The sequence below is a fragment of the Megascapheus bottae genome, chromosome 6 (assembly GCF_031878675.1).
Source record: "Megascapheus bottae isolate mThoBot1 chromosome 6, mThoBot2.hap1, whole genome shotgun sequence".
Taxonomy (NCBI): Eukaryota; Metazoa; Chordata; class Mammalia; order Rodentia; family Geomyidae; genus Megascapheus; species Megascapheus bottae.
The window spans coordinates 75,671,945-75,687,032 of NC_143514.1; the positions used below are offsets into that span (position 1 = coordinate 75,671,945).

General features: G+C 49.5%; 1 long non-coding RNA gene across 1 annotated transcript; it reads left to right on the forward strand.

The window, feature by feature from the left end:
• Nucleotides 1-3,442: 3,442 nt before the first annotated feature.
• Nucleotides 3,443-14,822, forward strand: LOC150062457 (uncharacterized). The gene is made up of 3 exons (XR_016535877.1): nt 3,443-3,574; nt 7,833-7,945; nt 14,447-14,822. It is a non-coding gene; the product is annotated as an uncharacterized LOC150062457 (long non-coding RNA).
• The last annotated feature ends 266 nt before the right edge of the window (nt 14,823-15,088 follow it).

The following is a 15,088-nucleotide window of genomic DNA, read 5'->3' on the forward strand; positions in this document are numbered from 1 at the left end:
TGGCACATGAATCCACGTGTCCCCTGCTGTGGCCTGGTGCCTCTTGGGGCCAGCTGCCCCCTTACCCCCCGGAAACTAGGCCATGTGCTGGTTCCTCAGCCAGGCCAAGCATGAGGTACATTTGTGGCTGAGTTGAAAATCGCTGCCTCTCTTTAGACCCTGCTGGGACTCCAGAGAACTGTATGAATATTTTAGCTCTTTCTTTTATGGTGGCTGACTTCCGTTTTCCTTATTGGCTCCACTTGCTGGGTTTCTTAAGAACCTGATCTTCTCACAAACTCAAGTCCACAAACTATTTATCATACATATGAGAATCGCCATGAATAAAACACCCCTCAGGTACTGTTCACATTTCTTTTGCCTTCTCATGCCTGGGCTGCTGCTATTAAACTTTAATACATGTAAAGTTTGCAGGGTTTTATAGACTCGAACAATTGCAAGTACTGTCGAGTTAGGGTGACATGTTCTAGGCTTAAATTCATCCCTGTATGTAGCCAGGTAATGAGCAAGGACCATTGTTTCCATAAAATGGCATTTAAACCTATTGTCTACGTGAGAATAGCTAGCCTCTAAGACCACGAAGATCTTGAAGGAGAGTGTCAAAGGGACAATCTTCATTTTAGTTTTCATTTTTATGGCTTCAGTGCCCATACTGGGGCTTGACCTCAAGGGCCCGGGCTCTGTCCCCGAGCTTTTCTTGTTCAAAGCTGGCGCTCTACCACTTGAGCCACAGATCTACTTCTGGCTTTATTGCTGCTTGTTGAAAATAAGAGTCTCAAGGACGTTCTTGCTTGGGCTGGCTTTGAACCCCAATCTTCAGATTTCAGCCTCATGAGTAGATAGGACGACAGGCGTCAGCCCCGAGGGCCTGGCGTCCTTAAACATTCTTAAAATCTAAGTCTAGAAAGCTGGCCGCTGGCTGCGTTCAGATCCCTGCCTGCCCGTCTACATCCACTGATGACACAGCCAGCCACACAGGCTGCCCGCACGGGCCCAGACCACCTGCACATCCACACACACCTTCCAACCAGACTCCGTCCTCCATCAGGTATCCGGTTTCTCCGACACCGGAAGGTGTTTCCAGTGTGTCGCTCGTGGCCCCGGCCCAGGTGGGAAGTCACCTCAGGTCCCTTCCCTACCCGCGTATCCTCCTAGCACTCTGAGCAGCCTGCCAGGCAGGCCCACACGATGCCATGGCCTCCAGCTTTGAATGTGTTATCCACCAGTCCATGCCATCTCCTGCTGTCACCTAAGAGTCAGGAAGAGTGTGCCTGTTAGGGACAGTGCCAAGACCAGGCAAAGCCAGGGAGGCCTCAAAGGCACAGGAAGATCAATAACATCTCTTTCTTCAGGGCCATTACCCCTTTTGGGCGTCTGAAAGAGAGACCTCACAAGCTCCCCAGCTGGGAGGCTCAGAGCAAGGAGGAAGGCAGGACATTGTCCCTGTTTGGGTGTTTAAGTGGACAGAGCAGGGACATGAAGGTGGAGGGGAGAGAGGCCATTGGATAAAGGCCAATGTACTGGAATCTGATCCTAAGAAGCAATCCGAGAGCCAGGGGTCCCTGCCCCTCCTCCCCACCCCGCCGCCCTGCTTGATGGCACAGACCCCCGAAGGGGTGAGGAGGGTGTCTGGTGACATCGCAGCCTCTCTAAGATCCCCTGCCTCAGGCCAGGTGCAGGCACAGCAGTGCCATACCTGGGGGCACCGGGAGACTGGGGTGGCAAGCGTCGCCATGGCAACCAGCATGCTCTAGTGACTCAGGGCTCATGCATGTGGGGACACTGGGAAATGACAGCAGGGTGGGATGGGGGAGGGATCCCTCCTAGGGAAGGACCCCTCCGTGGTGGAGATGGGGGGTCGCTCAGCATGGTTGAACTGCCTACTCCCCCGTGACACGCAGTCAGTTGTCAATTATCAGGCTTTTTCAAAGGAAATAGATTTCACATTGTTTCTACACTTCAAGTCTGTGACCTGTGATTCATTCCATCCTTCCACGCCAGGCAAACAAAGCCCACTGCATTGTCCCATGCATATTAAGTACGCTGGCCCTCGTCCATGTCTTATCTACTGTGTTCAGACTGGTCTTGTCATTATTGCATTGCTGGTACTAAAGGAGGGGACAGCCTGCCTCAGGGCTCATTTGCATGTCTTCTCCTCCCAGCCTCATATCAAAACTGGCCTTTAACACCACATCAGACTCATTATATGGGCCAGTATCAGAAGTTCTGCCTCTCTCAGGTTCAGGTGTGCGGGGCAGGAAGGGTTGGGAAAGTCTGCTCCTGAGAACTGCACTGGTCAAGGTGAGGGTGGGAAGGGAGCTGGCAAAGGGCTGGGAATTGGGGGCAGGTGTGATTCAGTTGGTCCTTCTGCCTTGCACATTCAGGGCTGTGTAATCACAGGCCCCACTGCATGTTCTGGGACACGGGTTTGCATGGACGTTAGAAATCACCTCATCAGTGCAGTCTCGTTCCGACTCAGCTGCTGCATGGAGCAATTTGCTGAGGTCTCCAAATAGGAATTTCTTCCGAAGGCACACTTTTAGCTACTTAAAGATGCAGTGGAGAGCCTGCCTTGGCCGAAAAATCAATTCTAGTAACACAAATCCCCACATCGTCCCTGGACCTCCAGCGGAGGAGCGATTTAACTGAAACTGTGCTTACTCCAGGCCCAAAGCCTCAGAAAGACTCCAGCTCAGGACAGAGACTAAGTGAGGGCTCAGGCTGGCTTTGCCCGATGGCGGTGCCTCTCAGCTCCCTGTTAGAGGCCAGCTGCTCCACTGGCCTCTTCTTGAGGTCACTCGTGATACTGGCCATGCCATGGCTGCTGGCAGGAGGGGCCACCAAACAAACACCACCCGGTGCTGTGACGGGAAGGGGCTGTTGGGAATTGCTCAGAACCCAATGTGAGTATTTCCCTAAAGATCTAGCTTCTGGTAAATATTCTGAATCCATTTCTTTCCTTCCCTCCATCCCTTCTTCCCTCTTTTTCCTTGCTCCTTCTCCATCATCATCTGCCACCTCCCCCTCGCTTCTCCCCCCTCCAGCAATGTTCACTTGCAGCTCTGATGAATGAGCCCTCCCAATGACACTTCTGGGTGGTCTGAGGGCACAGAGGCCACTATGGTGGCATTCCTGTTTAACTGCACGTAGGACAGGTAGAGGGGAAAGGACTCTGGTGCCATCGTGGCACCCTGTACACATCCATCAGTGCTGTTCTTTATTTGCATTTTGCTCAACGATGCTTGGAGGAAAAGCCCATCGACAGGGCAGGTTGGTACCCACTTGTCTTTACCCCTGGGCTGCATGGCCCTGCCTGCAATGGGCACCCGATGGGTGGCCTAACTCGATTCTGCCTGTTGGCTGACTGGCAAGAGGGGAGGGTAAAGGAGGGTTATTTTTTCTCCCTTCTTCTCCCTGTGTTTCTCAGAAATCTGCAGGGTGCCCAGATCCCTTCAGACAGGGAAGGCCCGAGAAATCACGCACGGCTGGATCTCAGGGCATGGAGCCCAGAGGAACGGCAGCTTGCTGTGGACACTGGGACTGCTCTTGACTTGGTTCGGGCTTCCATTTTTGGGTGAGACTGATTAAGCAGGGATTCAAACACAACTCTGGGGTGGTGCAAAAGAATTGGGGCCTGGTGGAGGCTTCAGTTCCTTTTCAATCTTTCCATGTTTGGGGGGAGGGTGGTGGCGGTTTCCAGGATGCATCTGGAGGTAACCATAGGGCAGTGGCCTTGCTCAGGCACATGGGTGCCTGGACCCCTCCGTGCTGGTGACAGTAGCAGGAGAGAAAGCCAGGAGAACTTAGCGCTGAGTGCAGGGCTGTCCCCAGGGCTCCAGTAGGTCCAATTCCCTTTGCTATTTCCCTGATGTGATCGTGTGTGCCTCGTTTCCTGTATAATTTGCCAAGTGTGCAAATTCCAAGTGGTCTCCAACTCCCATGGGCTGTGGGGCTGAGGGCTCAGCCGCAGTGCAAGGCCTTCTCTGACCAGCCAGAAAGACAGGTTGAGAGTTGAGAGTGGATCATTAATCCCCGGGCAAAGCCATGGCTGAGGATTCTAATAAAAATACTGGATTAAGGCTTTCCAACTTTTTTCCCCTTGAGAATGCCACCATAGTTAGACAGAGTCTGGCTCGCTGACGATGACAAGAGTATTTGCCACTCCATTTGATGGACTAAAAAGTTAACAGCCCATCAGCTTTGTCAAGGACTTGTGACTCCCTGTAGATGAGCTACGGGGTGGGGTGCTACTAGTTGGATGTTAAATGTCCACCGAGGCTGTAGGGGGGTTTTGTGGGAGGGGCATTGGTGTGTACCCTTGAGTTACATTGTGAGACCCTAGTCCTTCCCTCTGTTTTGTTTTTGTTTTTGTTGGCTCTAGAGCTTGAACTCAGGACCTGGGCACTGTCTCTGAGCTGTTTTTGCTCAAGATTAGGGCTGTACCACTTGGAGCCACGGAGCCACTTCTAGTTTTCTGGTGGTTAACTGGAGCATAAGAATCTCACTGACTTCTCCGCCCAGGCTGGCTTTGAACTGGGACCTCAGATTTCTGTTTCCTGAGTAGCTAGGATTGTAAGCCACTAGCTCCTGGCTTCTTCTGGGGTTTTGCTGGTTCATTAGAGATGAGTCTCCTGGACTTTCCTGCCTCAACTTTTTATTGAACCTCAATCCTCAGATCTCAGCCTCCCAAGTAACGAAGACGAGACAAGGCAGCCCTATTCCTGATAAGCTGATGCCTTCAGGTGCTTGTGACAGTGACAGAAAGCTAAGGGAGGCAGATCCCAGAGCTCTGAACTCCCTCACCTGGGCAGCTCTGAGACATGAAACCCCATAAGGAAGCGCGTGGCAACCTTTGACTCACATCCCGCCCTCTCCATCCTTCCCATCACTCGTCCGGCTCCCAGAGAAATCAGTCTGTATTCCTCTCATGCATCCTGGCAGTGAGAATGTCCAGTGCCATCCATGAACTTCACCGCAGTTGAGAACTAATAACCGGGTGACGTTCTCCTTGGTAGCTGCTGACGCTCGGGATTTAAGCAGGATCCAGTTCCAAGGAACCGGCCTTGAAAGAGAGATTAGAATTTCACATCCACTTTATGCGAGCCGGAAGATAAACAAATGTTCTTTTCTTCCCACATAGCTCCAGCCTTTAAGGTGTTTCTTGTAGTTGGAGCCCGATGTGCTCTGAATACAGAACTGGAAAAGCTTCAGCTCCCCCCATGAGCCGGGCACGCCTTGCACGCTTCTCAGGATCACTCTGATTCCTGTGTTAGCTCTTTGGGTGCATGTGATTTAAGCTAAATGAATAAGAAAAATGGGTTTCTTTTGATGATCCCAAGGGAGGTTAGCTTCAGGTGTGGCTGGATCTAGGGGCAGCGCCTACAGCTTCATACTCTCCTTTCTTTATCTTCTGCCTGGTGTTCTTCTGAACTGGGCTTCTTCCTCATCCAAGTCCCCCTGGTTAGGTGATCACTGCTGACCTTGCACAAACTTACAGAAAGAGTGTCTCGCTGGCTGGAGCAGGTGCAGAGTTTAGGACAGGATTATGAGTGCAAGTTCATTTGATGTGTTTAGGTAGAAAGGGGCAGAGAGCACAGGGTTGTGAGGGTCCTGTCCAGAGACAGGAAGAAGTGAGACTGTCCTCAGGAGCCCAACCTTGGCTACATCTGGACATGTGCCTGGTCCAGAGGCATCCCACGTGATCAGACAACCTAGAGCTGAGAAGTCTCAGGGGCTCATGAGGCCTGGGGCAGGGGCTTCCCTGCCTCTCTCCACCTTTCATATACATCTAGGGGAATCTGTTAGACCCAGGGCCATGTTCAAAGGCACGTTGGGTTCCTCCACGCCTTGGCCCAGGGGCTGGCCCCATAGTTCCATGGATGGGTCTGGCTGCTACCTCTCCTACCTCATCAGCACTGCCTTGCACACACCAGGCTTTTGTGAGCCTTTCTCACAGCTGAGGGAGGGGCCCAGAGAAAAGCACTGGTTTGGATCCCCGTCCTCTCACCTTTGAGCAGGGGAGCACTGGACAGACTGTGTCAAGGAGCTCACTTCTGGAAAGAGGATCATATGGCGGGCTATGGGCTTTAGGGGATGAAGCTGGGGGGTGCAGAATTTAGGACAGGGGTCAGAGTGCGAGTTCATTCAGTATCGGCTGCCCCCATTTCACCAGCCATAAAAGGAGTTGTAGCTGAGTGTTGAATCAGACCGGCAGAAAATGTGTCTTGCTAGCTTCTACACTGGACATAGAGGAACAAAGGTTTGGAAGTGGAGTTTTCTGAGGAACAGAAAGGAAGAGCAGAGCAGGGTAGGATATTGTAGGAATGACAGACTCAACAAAAGCAGTCAAGCAGTCATGATCATTTCTTCCAACACCCCCCCCCCGCTTGATTTTTCTTTGTACTCGTGAGAAATCATCATTGCTTTAGCTCAAACTGTGAGTCACAGACTGCCAGGGGATTTCTGTACATAGCATCTCACTTAATCCACAAACATAAAACAAGGATCAATCAGCTGGGTTGGTTTATTAGCTTCTGTGTGTGTGTGTGTGTGTGTGTGTGTGTGTGTGCGTGTGAAATAGTACTGGGTTTTGGAACTCAGGGCCTTAGGCTTTCACTTGGCTTTTTCTGCTCAGCACTGGATTCTCTGCCCACTTGAGCCTCAGCTCTACATCTGGCTTTCTGCTGGTTAGTTGGGGATAAGCATCTCACAGACTTATTTTTCTTTCCTCAGCTGGCTTTGAACTATGATTCTCAGATTTCAGACTTGTAGGTAGCTAGGATTCCAAGTGTGAGCTACATTTTATGAATTCAGTTCTGGAAGGAGGTTCTGGGAGAAGAAGCCACTTGTCAAAACTATCGCGAGTAAATAGTTGTTTGTTAAGTTACTTACCTGTGCTCCCCTGACCCTGACACTTCTAGTAACTGGCCACGCTAGGCAGGATTCGAACACATGCACAGCTCTCTAACTCTTGAGATTCCTCTGACTTCAAATGGACAAATCCAGAGCATCTTCAAATGAGGAAATGAATGATACAGAAGCTCGGATTTTTTTTTTTATAAATTAAAGACAATGTCATAGGAATGATCTCTTAATTGCAACCTGTTACACTGATGCCAGAAAAAAAACTTCTCATTTACAATCTAGCTATTAAACAGCAAAGCATTACCACCATTTTTATGACTTGAGAGTCCCCTAACAAATTTATTATGTAATTACCCTGCCTAACAGCATCATTTTTAGGATGTAACATTGAAATAAGGTTCCTATCTTCAAGTGCTTACAAGAATGTGCTTTCAATACCTAGATAATAAAGTATTATAAAATATATCCAACATTGAGAACCAAGTGTTCCCTTTCGTTCACAAAAGGCTAAATAAATAGACTTAGGCTCTCTGGTTTCATCCAGGTTTGCTCTCTGCTATATCTGAGAGAGGTGGGGGTGGGGACTGGATCCAGAGGCTTCGTGGCCTAGTACGTGGTGTCTCAGTAGAGAATCCCTGGTTGGACCCCACTTACTCTTTGGCCTTTGAGCCCAGCCACCCTGGTGAGTTGGGGCCCAGGGTTTGAATAGGCAACTGGAGTTTAAATGGGAAACAGGAGAGATTTCTCTCTGATGCCGCTTTGGATTGTGGGTCTCAGAGAAACATCTCCCCCGAAGATGGGAACGGGGGCGGGGCTGGCTTACCGAACAGCTTGAGTCAGTGGTATGTACTGACCGGAGAAAAAGTGGCTTTTCCCCACAGGCACAGGAAACAGAACGTATTTCCAAGGACTGACAGAAGACGAGAGGTCTTCTGTAAGCAAACTCAGCCACTTGTGATCATTTGCAGCCTATTTTATTCCTCCGGCTGGTGAGAAAGACAACTTGGCAAGAGGCCGTGTTCCCAGGAAGGGGCCCACGGTGTCTTAGAGCAGAAGCCAGTCGATCGGCTGCTCAGACAAGGTATGTGGCATCTGAATGGTCATAGCTGAATAAATGTGCACTTCTGTGCAGATTCCGCTGGGAAGAAGAATGAGACAGCTCGGTGGTGGGGGATCATTCCTATACTCCTAGCTAACTCAGGAGGCTAAGATCTGAGGAGCGTGGTTCGAAGCCAGTCCAGGTAAGAAAGCTGGTAAGACTCTTATCTCCAATGAACCACCCAAAGAGGCAGAAGTGGAGCTGTGGCTCAAAATGGTAGATTGCTAGCCTTGCACATAAAAAAACAACAAAAACAAACAAAACAACAAAAAGCCTTAGGGACAGTGTTCAGGTCCTGAATTCAAGTCCCGGGACTGGCTGTGTGTATGCTGGACCGGAGAGATGGGGCCAGGGAAGAGTGAGACAATCTGCCACTTTGTACTTCCTCAATTTCTCCCCCAAAGCCATCAGGACGGGATGTGGGGAGGCTGTGGCTGTCCAGCTGGAATGAATTAGGGATGAGTCTTCCCTTGCCTGGGCTTTGAGTATTTGCTGGCTGAAGTCAGGATCAGAGCTGCTCTCCAGGCTTCTGCTGACATAGAGGACTGACCCCGAGCTGACAGCCCTGACTCAACAAACAGCCTAACCCGGGGATTCTCACCCTAACCTCAGGGTCATCTGGACATTTTTGGTTGCCACAGTGGGTGAGAGGCGTAAGGGACATGGTATGGGTGACACCCAGAGATGCCGCTAGATGGCTGACAAGGCACAGGGGAGTTCCCATCACCTCCCTGTGACAATCCAGCCCCGAAGTCCCTAAGGGCTGAGGTTGAGGGACCTCAACCCCGAAATACCCACAAGACAGAAGCACATACCATCCCTTGAACTGACATGCAGCCGAGATGCATGGGATAAGCTCCCTTCCCTGGTCCTGAACACTGGAGCTTCCGGTGGCTCTGAACCAGTTCTGGTGGCCAGCAGATACCTGGGGAAAAGACCTCCTATCCTTGGAATGGACATGCCCTGTCCACCTGCATTAGCACGAGCAGGAAGAAAAAGCACAGTGTCTTTCACATTTAATGTTTTTCCAGAAAGAATTCCATCCTGACCCCCCTTCCTATCCCCAGAAAAAATTCTTCTGCGGCCTCTGCCAGCTGCCCATGTTAGGGCTACAGGATAAGGAGCTTTGCTCCAGTCTGTAGAATTCTAATGTTTGGACTTAATGCATTTATCTATGCCAAAGGCAGGGCTTTTTTTCACTCAGAGTGAAATCAACCTCCCCTCTGTCTGGCTTTTCCTATGTGACCGTCCAAACTATTGGCTTCCATTCCTGCCTTCACAAGACCTGACTTTGTGGAATATCTACTATATTCGATATACACAGAAGGCCCCAATCACTCCTTCCCTCAGCCTGGCCCATTTGCCACTCTGAACATTTCTATTCTTCAGGGTATGCTGTGAGTCTAATGTATTCTGGAGTGGGAGGGGGCATGGATTTCTTGCCAAAATAATTCTGCCCAGTGAATGATAAATGTGTTGTAATGATTTCTTTAGCCTTTGTAAGCATGTACAGTAGGGACAGTGTCTTAAAAGCCATACCCAGGCTAACGGAACACAAGGCCTCCTTTGTTTCTTAGGCCATATTTAGCATTGGTTCCCTAAATTCTTCCCCCTCCACTCTCTCCTCCTCACTTTCTGCTCCCCGAAGTGATTAGGGCTAGCAGAAAGGCCCCTCGCAGCTCCTAAGTTCCTGGCTGCAATATGTGTCTCTCTCAGTTAAGCTCCCGAGAACTTAATGAACCGTTGTGTCTCTCCTGGGTAAAGGGCGTTGGAGCTCACATTTAAAGTAACCTCATCTTTCAAAAATTGGCTTGACAAATGGAAAAACAAATCAAAACATAAAAACAACTACACAAACACAGAGTGTCAGAGGTGGGGGCTATTTTTGGTTTCTCCCAGAGTTCACTGGGGATGAGTGTCGCATGTAATATGGAGACTAGAATTTATTCTCCCCCCACAACCCAATCCCACCCACGACTAAAGCGAGAGGCACATAGTATTTAATTAAAAAGGAGAACGGTCACAGAAGACCATTGAAAAGCACTAATGTCACCCAGAAGCCCCCGCCGTGTGCTTAAGTCAGCTTCCATGTCGATGTTGTTGTGACTTCCTTCGAAAGCAGATAAAAGTCTGATCTGCCCCCCCCCACTCCTCCCCATCCATTCCAGATGCTCCTGGGGTCCCTCCAATGCCTGTCCCCACACCATCTCACACCAGCAAACCATGATCACCCCTATGTCTTCACTAACCCTCCCTGGCGTCTTCTCTCATCCTGCCACAGCCCACTTTCCCCGCCACAGCCGCAAGTAATTTTCTAAAAATGTACATCAGTTCGTATCCCTGCCTGCCCGAAGTCCTTAGAGGAATTTCTCCACCGCGTCGAATTCATTCCCAAGGGTTCATTGCATTGGGCTATCAGATTTGGTGTGGGTGTTCACGCCTCTGACCCCGGCTGCGCAGGAAGCTGGGTGCTGAGGACTGCCATTCCGAAGCAGCTCAGCCCGGAAAGTCCACTAGACTCTTACCATCAATCAGCCACCAAGAAGCTTCGAGTGGAGCTGTGGCTCAAGTGGCAGAATACCAGCAAAAATGCTAAGGGACAACACCTAGGCCTGAGTTCAAGCTCCAGTACCACCAGCACACACACACACACACACACACACACACACACACACACATGATACATGGATGCTAAGTATGTCCCATGCATATTTGGGAGATACATATATTAAAAATGCAGTTGTTGTCTGTCCTATGTTCAGTATACCTGGGCAGGGCCCTGCACTGGCTTTTCCCACCCCAGTCTTTCTCACTTGCCCCAGCAACACTGGCCTCCCCTACTCCAAGCCCTTCCTAACCACCCAGCCTTTGTGCTAACGACTCCCTCGGTCTTTTTTTTTTTTTGCCAGTCCTGGGCTTGAGCTCAGAGCCTGAGCACTGTCCTTGGACTTTCTCAAGGCTAGAGCTCTACCACTTGAGCCTCAGCACCACTTCCGGCTTTTTTCTATGTATGTGGTACCGAGGAATTGAACCTGGGTCTTCGCGCATGCTAGGCAAGCACTTTAACCACTAGGCCAAACTCCTGGCCCCTCCCTCGGTCTTTTTAACGTATCTTTCCAACCCATCAAATGACTTAGCCATCAGGCTTCTCTGCTCAGATCTCTCCCCCATCACAAAGGTCTTTCCTTATCATGGGAGCCCCAGAGACCCTTTCCCCATCCCTTCAAGCTAAGCTCTTCTTCATCATGTCAGCTCTGTCTTACTTTCTCCTGACACTAATCTGCACCATCTTCAGTCTGCCTCTTGCAGGAGATGGAGGGTGATGCTTTGCCTGCCTCTAACACAGGCCTTGAGCTTGCATGATGATCAGGGAGTACCTTGTGAGTGAGAGATTGAACTTAGGTTTGTCCATTTGCTTCTGGCCCATTCCCCATGGCCCTAAGTCTCCTCACCTACTTCTTTAATGTCATTCAAACAGAACCTTTTTTCTCCAAAGTGGTCTTGTGTGTGTGTGAAGCCCAAAGCAGTGCCACCCATTTGCTGAGCCAGATCCCAAATCTACCCATCTTGGCTGGGGCCAAGACCTTGGCCTTGGAGGTAGACAAGTCTGAGCTTTGACATGGGCCATCACTTCCTCTTTGAACTTCCATTTCCATATCTATAGGTCAAGGATTGTCATGTCCCAGCCATGCCTACAGGAACAAAGTGTAGCCTTAAATGTGACATCGCATGTGTAACCCACATTCTAGGTGCAGTTGGTCTTTGCCAGGTAATTGTTGAGCTCCCCTGAGGCAAAGAGTTAGTTCTCTGGGTGGGACATTTTAGCAGTTCACTATGTATCCAAGGTGGCTTAGGCCTTCTGAACTCGGTAGTCACCTCCCTGCCTTCCTTTCTCACCTGCCAGTGGTGGCCTATTGCCTGTCAGCCCAGCACCAAATTTCCACTGAGTCCAATGAGCCCTGCCTTGTTTCTCCAGTTCCGTGCTGACAGCCGCCTTCGAGGCTAGGTCAGGCACCCAATGAGCCCACAGAAATTCTTTCTAGTCTCCTGCTGGCCCCCCTCCCAGGGACGGGACCCATTCTTGTCTGATCAAGTGTTCCTCTTTAAATATCCTCAAGGCTGGATGTATGTACAGATGTTGCTGTTGCCATGGTAACTATTCTGGTCCAGATGCTTCTCAACCCATGGAGGGAGAACAGCAGAGGTCCGAAGAGCAGATGTATTTACTATTATACAGGGCTTCAAGTATTCTGTTCCATGCCAGATGTGCCTGTCTGGGCCCTTGGGTCCTGTGATGAGAATTTCCTGGGGTCCCATGGGGGAGAGGTTCTATCCAAGCCAGGCAATGTACTAGATTGCTACTGTAATACAGTCATCAAATTATTACCCAGCTGGCTAGAAGGAGATTTTCTTTTTACAGCATGAAATTATTTTGTTCAAAATCTTTGGGGACATCTGTGGTTCCCTGCTGTCTTTTTAACTTTGGGGATGTGAAGGCATGCACTGACATTCTCAGCCTCTCCCCGAGAGTCAGGGAGAGCTTCAGGAACTCACTCACACCTGAGCACATACACGGAAGGGCTGCAGCTGTTGTCCAGTGCCCTCTGAGCCTGAGGCATGGAAGCCTCCAGTGGCTTCTGGAGTTCTGATTGCTCTGTAAATCCTATCATCCTAAAGCTGCCATGCTCTGAGGAAGCCCAGCCTTCCCGGAGACCCTCTGTGGATGCTTCAGGTAACAAGGACAACAATCTATTGTCCCGAGGTTCTAGTTCAGTCAGCAGATGCTAGCTAGCCAACATGGTGCACTTCCAGAAATTCCCACCCCCCTTCCCTCTGAAGCACAAGTCATCTGGCTGTGAATCCCCTCCAGATGTGATTCTTCCCAGCTCAGTTCCCAGACATTCCGATACAGAAACACCCTGCTTCTGCTCTGCCTTTTTAAAATTTCCTGACCCACAGCATCTGGGAGTATCATAAAAGAAGGTCCTCTAAAACCACGCAGCAGAGGACTGATTTGTTACACAGCAGAAGTAATGAGAACAGATGGGCCTGCTCTCACTGGCAGTTTCAGGACTTGCCTAAAGATCAATACATCCAGGTAAAATGTGTGACTGATTCTCACGGTCTGTATTTTAGAACTTTTACATACATATACAATACATACTATACATGTATCCACCCATCTCCTACTCATCTACCTATCCATCCATCCATTCATCATTCATCCATCTGTCCATCCATCCAACCACTCATCCATCAACCATCAGAATCATCCAAACTCGGAATAATGCTATCTTTGATTCACCATTCTCTCCCTCCTCTCCTGTCTCCTTCCTCACCTGGACATGTGGGTTTTTATTTTTCTCACTGGCTGGCTCATGTGGCAAGGGCTCAGGGAACAAAAGCACAGATTTTCAAACCTCAGCTTTACCAGGTGGCTTTGGCCTCTGAGCCTTGATTTCTATATCTTCAAGGTGAGAAGAACAGTATTAGATGACCCATGGCCAGTATTTGTAAGTTGAGCTGGCACGCTGTCACATAAGTGGAAGAGTCTGTGATTCCTGTTATTATTAATAAAAGCTGGATGGGAATGTGGAAATAGAGTGAGCCCTGGCCACTCCAGTGCTCTGGACACGTCCAAATTGTCTGGGGCTAGCAGGGTTTGCCTTCAGGTAGCTTAGCTCTTGTACAGTGGCACCGCTTTCCTCTACCCTACCTTCCACTCATGTGGCACTGCTAGACATCTGCAACCCTCAGCCATCAAGTCACCAAACTCCAAGGGACTCATAAATGGTGCAGGCTTCCTGGTCAAGCGAGCCCCAGATACATCACAAAGCTAAGACCAGCTGCTCTTCCATCAGGTCTGCTTGAGCTGCTACCCTAGACAATCCATGAGCCCAGTAAAAATTCAGGAAGCTTCCACTACCAGTAATTGGATCTTGTCTGTCTCGGCGGCATCTGAAGTTCCATGTGGAGCCCGTGACTATCTGTCGGGTCCCACCTACTGGATTTGCATGGACATCTTAAGCCCTCCTGGCAAAAGTCCTGAAATGACAGGGGCAGGGAGAAGCCCTTCACGGTGCACTGTCTCGAGTCCACTCGAAGGGAATGTTGGGGACCATTTAGTGCTGAATGCTGGGACCTTAGCCCTTCATTAGGCCTTCAAAACTTTTATTGGACATGGCCAGGATGTGGCCACAGAATTAATTGTTGACTGAATTCTGTCAAAACTTGATTCATTGCCCTGAGGCATTCAATTAAGGAGAGAAATATGGTTTCAATTTGGGGTAGAAAACACTCTTTCATATTGGCTATGCAAGAGGGTGACATTTTAGTCATGTGTTATGGGTGCCATTCTCAGTGGATGTTCTGACTATATATTTAGCATTTGGTTGCTGAAATAAAAGCCCTGGGGCCTTCCAGCCATCTCACTCAGCATCTTCTGTTTCCATGGAAACTCATGTTTATGTTTATCTCTTGTAGCCTCTGTTTCTATCGGATGTGACTTCCAACAGCAGGAGCTGGAAGCCCTTGCACCAGGGTGGATGTGAGCGATGGGGAATGAGGCCCTTGCCCTGTGTCCACGGAAACTTTTTTTAGCCTCTGTATGGACCCCAAGTTCAAAATGATCTTACCCAGCAGTTTGAAGAGTGAGTAATGTGGGGCTCAAAGCAAGGAGCAGGTCTACAATCAAAGTCGTGCTCTGCAAATAAACCAGGGCTTTATCGATCGCTTCCTGTGGGAAATTGAAACGCAATGTACATACTTAAATGCCAATCCGTTCCGTTAGCTGGAGGAAATAGCAACTGAGTGGAATGAAAATCTACATTGGGAAAGAGAGGTCCTGGCTCTCTCTCCTTCCTGCAGATACCACACAATGGGAAGGCCAGTGACCTTTCCCAGATGCCCTCAGGAGAGTCTGGCCTCCAGTTCCTGAACTACTTCTACACTGAGTCCAGGCTGTGACCACTCTCCTATCTACCATGAAGCCAGTGAATCTTTGCCAATTGCTCTGTTTCCATTTGCTTTAGTCACGATCGCCAATGTTTTTGTACGCCTACATGCACACTTTTATTTCTTAATTACTTTGCCTATTTAATAGATATTAAATTTTTCCAATGCCCC